The following is a 14,726-nucleotide window of genomic DNA, read 5'->3' as shown; positions in this document are numbered from 1 at the left end:
TCCTGTCCATTCTCTGAGGCCTTCCGTTTCAAGGAGCTACTCGGTGAGTACCATCGCCGGGGAGGCGTGTTGACGCGCACATGGGTTGTGCCGGTCAAGACGGATTTGGGTACACAAATCCGGTCTGCACTGTTTAGCAGTGTATATGTACTGTTTAGCAGTATATCAAGTATTCCGAAGTATTCAGTTATTGTCAAGAATTCAGCGTGGTGATTAGTTAGGCAGACTGTCATCATTGTCGATCATTGTTATAATGTTTAATGTTTAATGTTTAAAGTATTCAGAAAATGTCTTGCATATTGTGGTATGAATGACTGTTCATTGTTCACTGTTCATTATTGTGTTTCTCGTATTAAGCAAGTTCAAGAGTAAGTATCAGATCAGTTGTCAATATGCCGCTCTTCTCGAAGTTAAGACAGATTACTACCAGAAAAGGGGTGCTTGAAGAAGCAGTTCCTATTCCTCCTAGAGACACTCCAGGACATTTCATGTACCATAAACATGGCTTAGATGCCATATTGTTTCTTGATCTATGGGCAGATTATACCAAAGGATTACCGGAAAGTCAAAGGTGGCCCATAGCGGGAACCTGGGATGCAGAGTGCATCATGAAAGTGGAGGAAGAGTTATGGAAAAGAAAGGTCAGACAGTCACAGAAAGACGCTGTTGAGTTATGGCGTAAAGAATCTCATAGACGAACAGAAAAAGCACGTAGACAAGAAGAGAGGAGTAAAGAAAGTTCAAATAAAGTTCAAGAAAATCTATTAATTGAGGAAGGTATCCGAGTGAAATCAGAACAAGTAAATAGACAAAGAAATGCTCTTATGAATGGTATGTATCCCCTTCTAGCCGAAGGACTACCTAAGGCTGTTACGGAGGTGCCAAAAGACTTGCCACCCCCGTTATTTCCAATTAAGGTACATCCAAAGGGGCATCCCAGAACCGCAGAAGATGTTTTCCTTTCCTCATATCTAGACGATGCAGCCCCCGAGTATGCTAACGCCACACCACATAGACCGTCTGGCGGAGGGGTTCAACGTCAGGATCAGGTATCTGTCCCCGTGCAACAGCAAGTCCCGACGCAAGCTTCGGCAAGCACATCTGTTTCCGCATCTGTCTCCGCAGTCGACTCTACAGGGGTATCGACGCCCATAGTTGCTGTATCACGTTCGACGAACCCTTTCACACCCGACGCCCCAGATGGGGCCACGGGAGGTGCTAGCAGTATTTTTACACCACCTAGAATAAATAAACTTGTTTTTCAAGAGTCAGCACATTCACGTACACCTAAGTTCGTAAATGAACGTACGCTTAAGGAACTTCTTGTAAATTGTAGATATGACCCGGTGGTTGGTAAAGAGGACGAAATGGTCCTGGCATCATTACGTATCAGACGAGCCGCAGAGTATTTAGCAAGGTTACCAGGGATGGCTACGCATCTAGATAACATATATCATTTTGTTCAAACAGGACGAGATCCAGGATGTATTAACAGAGCTATGGAATTCCAGAAAGTAGAGATACAAGGGGAACTGTTACGTTTCCTCATAAACTGTGTGATCAGAAATCAAGATCGTCCGGGGGTAGACCGGAATGCAATGCTTATTCTTACAAGATGGAGTCAGAATATATCAGAAGGGAGACACGATAAGCAAAATTGTATAATAGCCATGTGCCGAAAAATACGTAAAGAAATAGAGCGTATTCATGAAGAGAGATTGGGAACAGACGAGTTTGAGCAAGATGAAGTGTCCGAATCAGGGGACTCTGCAAGACAGTCAGAGACCATAGCCTATGTAGGCCGAGGAAGATCTTGTGAAAATACTAGATGTTTTTCTGATCCAATACACTCTGTATGTCCAAATAATAGCAGAACGTATCCGACGCCTGTAATAAATCTGAAATCTCCTGAACATTCGTTTCAAGCCGCAGATAAAATACTACGAGAACGAAGGGGTTATCACCTCCTCGATTCCATGGATGAGCAAGAATTAGCCAGATCAGCCGTTCACTGGATTGTTAGTCCTGAAAAATACGGTGATGAGACCGTAGCACACACGTTTCTCAACCTCAGTACAGATGAACAACGTTTAGCTGGAATCTATATGATTCAGCAACTCCTCATATTATATAAGAGCCAACATGCTGACCCTGGTCCTTTACCTGATATATTAACGGAACTACTTACGTACAGATGGAGAGGTTCTAGTAACAAGCTAATTAAAGAGATATTAGTGTCACGTAAGCAGTACGTCCTTTTTGTAAATCCAGATTCTCTCTCCCTGCCCCCCAGAGAAAGAGCACCGTACTACATGGATAGACAAAATCCTTTACGGGAAGTGCACCCAATAAAAGGCGAAGACAATGAGTTTCACCGTGTATTTGTTTACACACCCATATCAAAAATGGAATTATTAGAAATGAAGAAAGTAGTACCTAGTCATGACAAAGACCCAGCGGGTTTCCACCGAGAAATTAAAGACATGTTACTGATGGGAGAGTACACCTTTCCTGATATTATGACGATATTAAAAGTGCTTTTGCCTGCTGGCATATATGAAAAACTGAAAGAAAAAGAGTGGGAAGTGGGAGACCAAAAGATAGACTGGACAGCATTAGCAGAGGAAGAAAGGGGCCGAGCCGCAGGTTCAGGGCTCGGGGATAAAGTTAAACTATTACCAGGTTTACTAGTACAGGTACTGCCACGTTTATTAACTACAAAAAAGGAAGATTGGGGTGCAATCACAGCCTGTAAACAAAAGCAAGATGAAGACACAAGCGATTATTATGCTCGATTTGAAAAATGTTTTGGTATAAATAGTGGTATAAAAGCAAGTAGTGACTCATATCCACATTTATTTGTGACAAAATTAGTGGAAAATGCATTGCCTCCAGTGAAGAATAGAATATTGAAATTCGAGAGTACCTGGCAAAGTAACACTCCGTCGCAAATGCTACAAATGTTACAGTATCATCACAATAGAATTAGGGATGAACAAGAACACGAGCATAGACGCATGAAGGATACAAAAATGAAAATGCTAGTTTCTCAGACAGTACCAGCAGATGGTCACAAAAAGGGTGTGACACATTCTGGTGATTCTGCAGTTCCTGTAAAAGGAACCTGCAATTACTGTAAACAACTAGGCCATTATGTACATGATTGTCAAGTCCTGAAACGAAATATAGCTACAGGTATTGCAAAAGAGAGACCACGATTAGTTAGACAAGATCAGAATGAAAAAGGAGCTATGCAGCATGGACAGTCCGTGCCAGTTCAGCAACAGTCTATGCCAGCCTCACAGCAACCCATACAGTTTGTGCCAGCTGCACCACCGTTGCCTGCTACTGCCACACAAACCACAACACAACAAATGTATCAGACTGCACAGTATGAATACCCTGAGTATCAGCGTTACGCATGAACCAGCCTAGAGAGGGAAGTTGACTTACCGCTTATCGAGATTCCGGTAGATCAAGAAGGACCTTATGTACATAGTGAATTATTAGGTCAAGATAGAAAATTCTTACTCGATACAGGGGCAAGTCGAACAACCATAAAACGTAGTGAAGTTCCAGGGGCACCCCTCTCAGGCTCTCAAAATGTTTCCCTTGGTTTTTCAGGAAAACCTATTGTTAATGAAGTATCACAGCCTCTACCACTTACGATAGGACCTTTGACACGAATTACAGATTTATTGCTTACTAAATCATGCCCAGAAAATTTGTTAGGAATTAAAACTCTGAAAGCACTAGGAGCCATAATATGTTGTTCTCCGGAAGGAGTAAGGTTGTTTTTGCGTGATTTTAAAGGTCACTATGTGTCTAGAGACATGGATCCCCGACTACAGATTTTACCAGTACATCTATGGGCACAAGGCCCTACGGATGTTGGCTGCATGAACATTACACCCTATCGAGTTACATTGAAAGCAGGAGTGGTACTACCACGAATGCGACAATACAAGTTACCGCATGATGCTGTAGTGGCTTTGTTGAAAATCATTGATGAACTAATTGCCCAGGGAGTAGTTGTAGAAACAGACTCCAATGTATGTAATTCACCGATAATTCCGATTCTTAAACGAACTGATCCTACTGCTCCGCCAGTATACCGATTGGTTATTGATTTGCGTGAACTAAACAAGTGTATTGTACCACAATTCCCTGTGGTCCCTGATATATCATCATTGTTGACAGCAATTGATTCCGAAGCAACATTCTTTACTGTAATTGATCTCAAGAATGCCTTTTTCAGCGTCCCAATAGATCCGGAAAGCCAATACTTGTTCGGATTCAGTTTAAATGGGCGCAGCTTTAAATTCTCACGCGCTCCCCAAGGATTTACAGAAAGCCCCAGCATCTACAGCCAAGCACTGAAACGAGAACTTGACAGTATACACATGCCAGTCAATACTGCACTGCTTCAATATGTCGATGATCTGCTGATCACCGCGAGAAGCGAGCCAGAATGTGAAAAAGCTTCTCTGACAGTTTTACATTTCCTAGCCGACAAGGGGCACAAGGTGTCCCCTTCTAAGCTGCAATTCTGTGTTCAGCGAGTTATTTATCTTGGTCACTCGCTGTCCAAGGAGGGAAGGCAGCTTACACCAGATCGTATCCAGTTAATTGCTAACATGTCAATACCCCAGACACAGAAGGAGGTGCGGGCTTTCATAGGCCTCACTTCATATTGTAGGCAGTGGATCCCTCAGTACGCATTTCTAGCAAAACCACTCATTCAGTTAACCACACAGGAGGCAGCCACATCGACTGTTCTCCCTTGGACTCAGGAACATACACAAGCTTTTGAAAGCCTAAAGGAAGCTTTATGTCAAGCACCTGTTTTAGCAACACCATGTTATAGCAAACCTTTTACACTCTTTGTTACAGAACGCGAAGGTACTGCCTTGTCAGTACTCACTCAGGATCAAGCAGGATCACGCAAGCCATGTGCTTATTTTTCCAGTACATTAGATCCCGTAGCTCAGGCTTTGCCTGCATGCCTGAAATCAGTGGCAGCGACAGCTTTAGCAATCAGACAAAGCGATGCCATAGTATTAGGACACCCATTGACAGTTCAAGTACCACATGCAGTAGAGGTTCTTGTGAACCGAACACAAACGCAACACTTGACCATAGCAAGACTTACCGGTTATGAACTGACATTGTTTCAACCACACATAGAGATCCGACGGTGTAATACATTGAATCCTGCTACACTATTACCTGTAATTGGAACAGACCCACTAGCTCATGATTGTGTTGAAATCATTGAAATAAAGACGAAACCTAGACAAGACTTGACAGACGTTCCATTGTTAGATCCAGACCTGACGTTGTATGTAGACGGATCATGCATGAGAGCAAGTACAGGAGATTTAGTGGCCGCGTATGCAGTCACAACAGACACTGAAGTTATTGAGACACATTGTATAGATATTCTGTCAGCCCAAGCAGCAGAACTTATTGCTCTAACGCAAGCCTGTATTCAAGCCACAAATAAGAAAGTTAATGTATACACTGACTCACGTTATGCATTCGGAGTTGTACACGACTTCGGCGTGCTGTGGCGAGAGAGAGGTTATCTAACGTCCCATGGTGCCCACATTCAGCACGGACCCCTCATTCATGCCTTGTTAGACGCAATACATCTACCCACTGCTATATCGATTATGAAATATAAAGCACACACGAAGGTTACTGATACCATTTCTCAAGGCAATGATTTAGCTGACAGAACAGCTAAACAGACTGCTCAGAATCGCACATTAGACATGACAAAGCCAATAGTTCAGACACCAACACAGTGTATGACAATTAAGGATCCCACACTTGACGTAATTGACATACAGACACATGCCACAGCAGAAGAAATAAAGAAATGGACTGAACTAGGAGGGATCCAGACAGATCAAGGATGGATGACGAAGGAGAAATCTGTATGGTTTCTCCCCGATTCCATGGTTCAAGCCATTATAGCTACAGTTCACAGTCCAGCACATTTAGGAGAGAAGGCTATGCTAGACAGCATTCAGCACATTTGGTTCAACAAACATTTACGAGCAGCAGCTAAACAAAAAGTTCGTACCTGTATGATATGTTGTCAGTTTAATCCAGGAAAGAGTGTTCCCGTAGAGCAGGGTGGATTTCAGCCTCCTGACCATCCTTTTGAAATCCTCCAGATGGATTATATTCAGATGGAACGTTGTCGAGGATTCAAATATGTCCTCGTAGTTGTCTGCGCTCTCTCCCGTTGGACAGAGGCGTATCCCGTATCAGATTACACTGCCTCGACTACTGCCAAGCAGCTAGTTCGAGAATTCTTCCCACGGTACGGTTTACCACGTGTTGTATATTCAGATAACGGTCAGCCTTTCTCATCCGAATTAATGAAACATGTCTCACTCCTGTTGGGATATCAGTGGAAATTCCACTGTGTCCGACACCCCGAAGCAGCAGGTCTCGTAGAAAGACATAACCAGACACTGAAAATCAGACTGTCCAAAATATGTAGAGAGAAAGGTGTCGACTGGATAGTAGCATTACCAGTTGCACTCTTTTACATGAGAATGGTAGCACACTCTAGAACAGGGCTATCCCCGTATGAGGTGATCTTTGGTAGACCGCCGAATATGTGGGGGACGCCTATACCACGTAAAATAACTGATGTTGACTGTAATATGCTGACAGATTACCTGGCTTCCTTGATGTCTGCACTACAATCTTCTCGTTCACAGGTAGCTGCAGCCTTTCCCGACAACACTGAGGCGAAACCCCATGACGTTGTTCCGGGTAATCTTGTCTTTGTGAGAAATTTCGACAGGAAGAGTCAATTGGAGCCCAGGTGGAAAGCACCCAAGTTGGTCCTGTTGACCACAAGAACAGCCGTGAAGATCGAGGGACGAAAAGGGTGGATTCATTCCAGTCACGTAAAAAAATTTCATGGACTTCCTCCTGACACAGACAGTACTGCCCGTGTGTCTTCCCCCATAGACTCAAAGCTACCTTTGGCTGAGGCCAGTAGCACCGAACTCTATAAACAGAAACTCAGGTCCAGATCTAAACTGTCGGACGATTTGATTGTTTAAGTCCTCTCCAAGGTGAAGCGGTTGAATCTGTCCCGACATGTACCCCTTAGGTCTGAATCATGTAGAGTCCAGAATCCTAATGAAACGACATGCTTATTGTAAATTACTGCGTAACCACTGTATTGTGACATTATTAATTTTGTTTTTATTGAGTATTTTAGTAATTATTACGAGTATGATTTTGCATATGTATCATCCTGTTTCTAAACGTGTTTTCAATATAACTGATGAACATTCTTTTAGTGACCTACCGCCACATGAATTATCCTATAGACTTGCGCTGCGCAATAACACATTCATTAGTATGTTACATCATTCCCATCAGACTAGTAATGCGACCAATTGTTGGGTGTGTGGCCGACTCCCTCCCTATCAGAATAACAAAGGAGTTCTGCCTTTCTTTCCACATCCATTCACACACAATGGCTCCTGTGGAGCATGGTTTAGTTTATTAAATTCCATAGACCCAGACACAGCAGTTTATCAACAACATTGGATATGGGGAAATCTGAATCTAGTTTTATTCAAAGTCTGTCACCCTAATAAGGAGGGTCACCTCAGTAGAACAGGAACTGATCTAGAAAATGAAGTGTATAAATTAGGTAATTTTACACCTAATCTTATGATTTTGAATGTCAAATCCGAAGTTGAACTAATTCTGCCCACTATGTCAGTATTTCCAGTTAAGGGTGAATTATGTGTTAGAAAAGTTGGTTCCAAACACATGGGCCATAGCCAATGCGTTACTACAGTAGAATATAGTGATCAAGGTAAATCTTCATTTAGAGCTTCTCGCCATTCCTACTTCATATGTGGTCAGACTGCATATATGCGTCTGCCTCTAGATTGGGATGGTACCTGTTACATAGCATTCCTTTTGCCACCTGTTTTCCTAGCTCCCCCTGATTATTATCGAAATGTTCATTTAGTACACAATAGAGAGCAAAGAGATCTCCCAGTTGTCGATTATACTGAGACATCATGGGACAAGTATGTAGATTTCAATAAAGGTATCTTTCCCTATATAGGTACTATATCAAATAGTAAGCTGATACGCAGACTCACCAAGACTCTTGAAGCTGTAGTAAACGAGACTATAGCCGCCCTAGGCAATCTGACAGAGGAACAATCAGTGATGAGAATTGTTGTTCTCCAGAATCGTCTTGTCCATGACGTCATCCTGGCCGATAGGGGCGGAGCTTGCAGGGTCATCGGATCCAGCTGCTGCATATTCATACCAGAAAATTCGCCATCTGTATATAAAGCTATAACACGCCTTCATAAGATTGTAAGCCAGATACACGAGAATCCAGGCACTTGGACGTGGTCCGGGTGGTTTTGGAGTGTGATATCAGCCTGGGGATGGAGAGTTCTATCCTTCCTAGGTATTGGCCTTCTTATGCTCTTCAGTTGTTGTCTATGCCTGCAATGTGGACCAGCGATTTGTGGTCTGTGTGCCACATCGTGTATCCCACATCAAGGTTTTCGCTCAAGATCCCGGAAGAAGAAAGAAGAAGAAATGATGCTCCATGAGCAAATCAATGGAATGATGAAGATTGATGTCTCGTGAAGGGCAAGAAGGGGACAAGGAGGGAATGTGGAAATGTGGATTTTCCTGATCAGTTATGTCCCCTATCTTGGACCCCAACGGTTCTATATGCATGTTACAAGTACATGTATGTTCCCTCCAGTTCCAGTTTCTAAGACGCAAACATATGTGTGTCTACCGTCAACATGTTCTCTGTCAGATCCGCCATCAATGGGCTGGATATTCGATTCCTAAGTATAAAAGGCCACCGACTTTATATGGCTAAGTTACTTCATCTTTACAGTTCAGGCGAGTAGGCCCGATTCTGTCCTCAAAGCCTTTCCCTGCTCTCTGTCTCTGACAGCTTCAGCTTGAGCTCGCATCTGTATCCATGAACTTTGTCCTACTCCCTGTGCAGCTAACGGTGCCTGCCTCGGCTAGTTTTCGCCTGTCTGCCAAGAAGTTGTATTTCACCTTCGAATTATCTATTTTGCTCTTCAGCCGATGCATTCCTGTCCAGTGATTTAGGTAAACATTTCCTTTAGCTCACAAGCAAAGGACTCAGCCTTTCCGTCCTCCTGCAAGTGATTCATAGCCCTGTTGCCATGGAAAGTTTTCTGCCCCTCGCATCTCATATAGACACTTAGACGCTTGTACACGCACACAGTCAGTATAGAATAGATTCTGTCCGAGAGTCTCTTCCTTGTGGATAACATAGTTCTTTAAACATAGGATGTTAGATATGATTTGGGATTAGGATGACTTGACCCCAGACTTCTCGTCTCCACATGTAGAGCTAAATGTCAAGTCCCCTTCACTCCCTAGTTGCACGTCAATTACACGTCATGCTGCCGCGCGCGCATCTATGCCAAGTATTATCTTATAGATCCACCTATGTCTGATAATTCTAACCAATCATGTTTCTTTTATTCCTTATTACGCCTAGTTTCGATTATGTCACTGTCACGTCATTTTTCTTATCAAATGTTACGCCTTCTACATTCGTTTCATTGTAATGTACTTATTATAAAAATACATGTCTGTTAATAAATTATTGTACTTCACTTCCTGAACCTTCGTGGTGACGGAACCTGAGGGCCGCGACTCGAGTCGGCCATTTTGAATGGAATAAAGCCCATTAGAAACCTCTTATACCACGGATTCTGCCTCTTGTTATTTTGAGCTATTTACTTTAATTTAAGATTCCGCATGAAATTCAGTCCGGTAATATTTATTTTATTTACCACATATCCTACACAATCACAGCACAATGAAGAGAGGAAAATAGGCTGTACTGGCCAGACCCCTCTTGCATCTTGTTTTCATTGAGCTTTGTAGAGGCAGTAACCTTTAATTACTTTTTTATTAAAACACACAAGCTGTAAGCTTGAAAGAGAAGTGGTTTAAAACTGGCCTAAAAATCTGCTTCAAATGTGGTTTGTGTAGTCTATAGAATATGACCCAGGGAATGTTATTGACATTTTTAAGCATTCCCAGAGCTGGAACTTTTGTTGCTCTTCAGCTTGGGAATGGTTGGTTTTATAGCTTCATTATGTGGCCTGAGGAATGTAAAAAAAAGACTAACACATTATTGTTTTTTAAAATTATAAATGCTTTATTGAAATGTTTATTGACAAATACAGTAGGCCTACCTTTTATATATTGACAGTAATTTACAATTTAACAAAAAACAAGAGCTAAAGTAACAGTTATAGTTAGGTATTCCAAAAAACCTTACACTTTCACTGGAAAAAATAAAGGTTAAGGTGACATTATAGTTAGGTGAAAATGTGAGTGGAAACATACCACTCTAAACTAAAAAAACACTGAAATTCACCAGTTCTAGTTATCTCAGTTAACTAAACCTAAAGTAATTCTAACTCGAGGCACTGCTAATTCCCTTCCACATTACATGACTCATGATATGTTCTGTGACATAATTAATGACATTACTGCAACATCTGAAAGGATATCTCAGGATCCTAAATATTTTCTTATTTTTTTGTACTTCAAGGAGTACAAATAATTCCCAATTACAGTTTAATTGTGTCCCTATTGCGACTCATCATACCATTCCTGGATCTTTAGTCAACAGCACTTGCATTCAGTAATCCGTTTTATACCTTCAGTGTCGCAAGTGTTAAAATCCCAGTATGCAAATTACTGCAGGCTAAAAAGGCAGGACAGGATGAAAGTGTGGCACTGATCATTGAACATAATTAGCAATTGCTAGTTTCTTTTCCACCCTGCCCTCTCCACTCATGCATTGGGTAATTTCTCATTGATTTTGAAAGTCACATCCTTTAGGTCAAACATGTGGGGTTTTCTCTCCCGGAAAAAGGACCAGTAGAGTGTGGTAGCACTGATCTCTGCATGATGGTCCACATCAGAGGGGCCTTGAGTGGATTCATTTAAAATTCCCCGATAATCCCACAATGTGGTATTAACCGCTTCAGTGCCCATGACGAGATGGTCTCGTCATGGAGCGCGGTTGCGCTGTGCCCATGACGAGACTATCTCGTCATAAACCCCGCCCGCTAATGCAACGCCCGGCACAGGGCGGGCAAAGGGCGTGGCACTGAAGAGGTTAACAATACCTTCTGTTTCGGTAATAACGGGCGGGGTAATACTGCATGCAATAATTCTGAGTGAATTTGGTACCCGAAATGCAGTCGTCGTCTCTCAGCGTCTGGAAGTGGAGGGTACTTAAGTCACTCTTCTAGAGGGAGAGACAGAATTGTAATATGTGCTAACATAATTAAAGGAAATTGTAACGGAATTGAGTAAAACGTGTATTTGGTAGTGGCACGTAATTTCATTTTGTGCAAGTATGGAAGTAGTTAAGAATTAAAAAGCAGCCCCTGTTTGCTCGAATCAAAGCTATTTTAAGTAGAGCACAGAAATATTTTGTTAACAAAATCCTGCTGTCTGACTCAGTGTTTTAGCATAAACCTTTTCCGACAGCATCGCTTCTGAGTCATCAGGCAGTTTCTATCACTCTCTGGTTGCCTCGTGCAAAGCAGTTGATTTCTTTTCGGGCATGATTATGATTAACTATAAAAAAACACAACAATTATTTTCAAAATCTGTCCAGTGTATTAAAATCAACATCTGAGATTGTATAACTACTTTCAAAGCGGTCTGTAGTGCTTACATTTTTCATTAATGATATGCATCAGACAGAATGCATTCTCATAAAATATATTCTAAATTCGACGACCATTATATTGTGCTGAATATTTTATGTATGATGGAATAATACATTTGAGATCAAAAACATGTATTCCAGTGTGTGCCAGCTCTCCAACTCATGTTTGGGCTCTATGTGTTATATAACATCCATCTGAGTAATGTATTATTATGATGTCATCAGTACTTCAGTAAGTGTTTGTTGTGCTACCCCTATCAGTAGACCAAGGACTGCGGCCTCCCAGGACCCCAGGATCTATCAGGAGCTGTAGGGGTTATCAGTTATCAGACAGTGTCATATTTGGGGATTTGGGGGTGGTCCTGCCAGTGGTAGATCCAGGTTTGGTGTTTCCGGTCAGGTGTCTGGGGCATTTGACTTTTCAACGTAAGATATATATATAAATATATATATATATATTACACTCTTCCCATCATGTATCCAGATAGTACTCACAGTAGCACACCAAGTTGAACTCACAACGCAATGCTTTTATTGTTGAAAGCCCATGAGTGATAAAAAAAATCGAACAAGCATTGCTGACGCGTTTCGGTTAATACCTTTCACTGGATCAGGATATTGACATTCACCCTGTTAAAAATGGGATTTCTGGTTGGCTAGGGCTCTCACCATAGCCAGGCAGAAACCACCACTCTAGTCAGGGCAAGGGAGTTACACACTGAAGATAACCCCTACTCACCCCCTTGGTAGCTTGACACGAGCAGTCAGGCTTATCCTAGAGGCAATGTGTAAAGCGTTTGTGCAACACACACACAGCAGCAACACAATAGGCACACCACAAAAGAAACTCCACACAAGGTTATATCAAAAACAGCCTTTGTATTATCATAAACACATTAGAATCATAATAACACAATCTACACTGTGCCAACTGGCACTAAGCAATATTCACAGGGGATTATATACAAGACAGGGCCAATCACGCCACTGCCAGAACCATCACAATGCAGGTAGTAAACATAAAACACAACCAGCAACTACTGGTACCATAATGACCTAAGCATTATCATATGAGCATTAGACACCATCCTAAAATATCATAACATGACATTAGGCATAAACACATTAGGCCCCAAACCACATTAGCATAAACACATTACACATTAGGTATCACCAACATAAACACACTATGCATAAATCACGGTGCATAATATTAGGCATCAACGCAGGGTGCATAAATCATCAGCATAGACCCATTATGTAAGGGGCAGCACATTAGGGTCTTGCACCCCGTTCACCGTCACCTAACTGACCCCAGGCCAACTGGCCATACACTGGGGCTCAAATGCCCTCTGTCCAAAAATGTCAGGGCTTCTAGTGGGGCCTTCTAAATGGCCCTTTTGCTGCTTAACCAGCCAAAGCAACATGTGCACTGCCCCAAGACCACCTCTCCTTCAGGAAGAAGCTGAAGACCTGGCTGTTCGAGCAGTAGCGGCACCCCCCCCCCCCCCCCAGCGCCTTGAGACCCTACGGGTATGTAGCGCGCTCTATAAATGTCATTGATTGATTGATTGATTGACTGCGCTGGGGCGTGGGATGCAACTCACCCCTGTCTCAAAAATGCCCCCAAAGAAATAATGGCACTGGCACTCCTGTGCCCTTGGTCCTCCACTGGGACTCTTCAACAAATTGCCCAACGTGGCAGCTGCCTGATCTCTTGCCGTGCAGCTGGGATCATGAGGCTTGGCACCACTGTGCTTGGGGAGCCCCCACTGGGACTCTGATAGAAAATGCCCCCCAAAAGGAAATCCATACTGGCACCTTGGTGCCCCAGGGAGCCCCAATGCGGCTCCAGGCAGCGACAATGTGCCTCGACAATGCCTCATTTACCGGGCTCTTTTGGTGCCCCCTCTGGTAGGGGGGTACCAATAGTATGCCTGGACAGGTCCCGCTCTGGGGACCACGCTACCAGAAAAATAACAAGGTCCCAACTCAGCCCCACTCACCGGGCTGTTCTGGGACTCTGCTCGTCTTCAGGCACTGGTAAGGTGCCCCCAACATATCCCGCCCTCATTCACCGGGCTGTTCTGGGACCCCCAACTGCTGCGGGGTACCTGTAGCCCTTGAGGCTCCGGTCGGGCCCTCTCCTCTCGGGGCTCCTCTCCTCCGGCTTAACATCGAATGTGGGGCTCTCTCCAGTCATGGGAGCCCTGCCTAAGAGCAGGCTCTCTCTCGCCTGACTTTCTGTTCGGCCGCCTCCAGATGGCCGGCCTACTGTTTCCTGGCCCCGCCCATGACCAGGCAAGGCCGCCTGGTTTCCGGGTCGCTGGTGGAGGCGGCAGCTCTTATTTTCTTCTAGGGCCGCAGCGGTGATCTCCTTGTGGCCAAGTGTGGGGTGGGCTCCTGCTGCACCACAAAACTCCACAGCGGGGTGGGCACCCGCCAAGCAAGCAGCAATGCAGGGTGGGCACCCACAACTCAAACTGTCATACAAGTGGGTTTGTGACCCACAAAAGAAGCATAAATGCGGGGTGGGCACCCGCCAGAGAAGCATAAAAGCGGGGTGGGCACCCGCTCCTCCAAAATGCAGAAATGCGGGGTAGGATCTCACCAGGCACGCACAAATGCGGGGTGGGCTACCACTTTCCCCACGCCCTGCAGGGGAATCCCCACACCGGGATTCCCTCAACGTACTCGTTGCAGCCCAGCACTGCAGGGCACGAATGCCCTCTCCTCTCCTGGCATTTTAAATATAGTGCTCACAAGGCGCTAGGACTCCAAAGGTTTCAGGGACAAAGCTGGGCCCAGGCAGGCCAGCACAGAGGGTCCTCCAGCAGGAAGGCAGTCCCTTGTGACGGTATCTCCTGGAGCACAGAAGCAGCAGGTCCCTCCTAAGCACAGGAAAAGCACAACTGATGGGGTCACAGCCCCTACATTTATACTACACTTCTCCTTTGTC

The sequence above is a fragment of the Triturus cristatus genome, chromosome 11, assembly GCF_964204655.1.
Source record: "Triturus cristatus chromosome 11, aTriCri1.1, whole genome shotgun sequence".
Lineage (NCBI taxonomy): Eukaryota > Metazoa > Chordata > Amphibia > Caudata > Salamandridae > Triturus > Triturus cristatus.
The sequence above is the reverse complement of the archived record's forward strand: the minus strand, read 5'-3'. Positions refer to the sequence as shown.